At 46.9% G+C, this 1233-nt stretch overlaps 1 pseudogene; it reads right to left on the bottom strand.

The window, feature by feature from the left end:
• Positions 1-615: 615 nt before the first annotated feature.
• Positions 616-733, bottom strand: LOC126482995 (5S ribosomal RNA; annotated as a pseudogene).
• Between the last annotated feature and the right edge of the window lie 500 nt (positions 734-1233).

The raw sequence follows: 1233 nt of genomic DNA, 5'->3' as shown, positions 1-1233 counted from the left end.
GTAGGAACGTCAAAACACGTTAGCAATTTACTACCTTTATCAACACAGCACAAAACAATGGGTACGGCAGCAAGACGCTACCTGAGCTTCACAACACTATTAAAATCAAAATACACTGACGGAAAAAAAAATCGCAACACCAAGAAGGAATTTTGCGACATAAACGAAAGTTGGCGGGCGCGTTTCTATATCTGAAAGACGACGTCTATTCAAATTTTGAACCAGTCGTATAAGAGTGGCGACAGTAGCGCCACTACTAGGATGCATATGAGGTCTACTTTGAATGCGCGCTGTAACAGTCGTAAGCGTCAGTTACCTTCGAGATTCGCCTTGGTGAGTTGATGTCAATCAAGAACGTCTCACTGAGTTTGAACGAGTGCGTGTAATAGAACTCCGATACTAAACTAACTCCTCCCGAACAGCCGTGATGGTCCAAAGGTACCGACTGGCCGCCATGTCATCCTCAGCCCACAGGCGTCACTGGATGCGGATACGGAGGGGCTTGTGGTCAGCACACCGCTCTCCCGGCCGTATGTCAGTTTCCGAGACCGGAGCCGCTACTTCTCAATCAAGTAGCTCCTCAGTTTTCCTCACAAGGACTGAGTGCACCCTGTTTGCCAACAGCTTTCGGCAGACCGGATGGTCACCCATCCAAGTGCTAGCCCAGCCCGACAGCGCTTAACTTCGGTGATCTGACGGGAACCGGTGTTTCCATTGCGGCAAGGCAGTTGGCAATAGAACTCCGAGGAGTTGCATGTTCCTTCTGTGACACTGCAAACAGATTTGGCAGAAATGTAGCCACTGGTTGGCAGCGGAGGTCACGGGAATGTACAGTCGCAACAAGATCGGGCTCCGGACAGCCACACTGCACTACCGTGAGGGAAGACTACCGTGTTCGACTTATGGCTTTGGCCCTTCGAACTGCATCTGCAGCAGAAATTTGAGCAGCAGTTGGCGGCACAGTGACACAATGAACTGTTACAAATCGGATATTTCAAGAGTAGCGCCGACTCAGTCGCCCTGCGGCGTGCATTATTTATTTATTTATTTATTTATGCATTTATTTTACCTGGCAAGATTTGGGCCTTCAGGCCCGCTCTTACACCTTACCAGGCATACTCAGATTCAACAAATTTCAGTTTCTACAGAACATTAAGGACATATAACATGTTATACAGTATTAATGTTAAAGAAAAAAAAATAGAGATTATAAAAGTAGTACAATGATAATTA

The sequence above is a fragment of the Schistocerca serialis genome, chromosome 5 (genome assembly GCF_023864345.2).
Source record: "Schistocerca serialis cubense isolate TAMUIC-IGC-003099 chromosome 5, iqSchSeri2.2, whole genome shotgun sequence".
Lineage (NCBI taxonomy): Eukaryota > Metazoa > Arthropoda > Insecta > Orthoptera > Acrididae > Schistocerca > Schistocerca serialis.
This window is presented reverse-complemented; position numbering and strand designations above follow the sequence as displayed.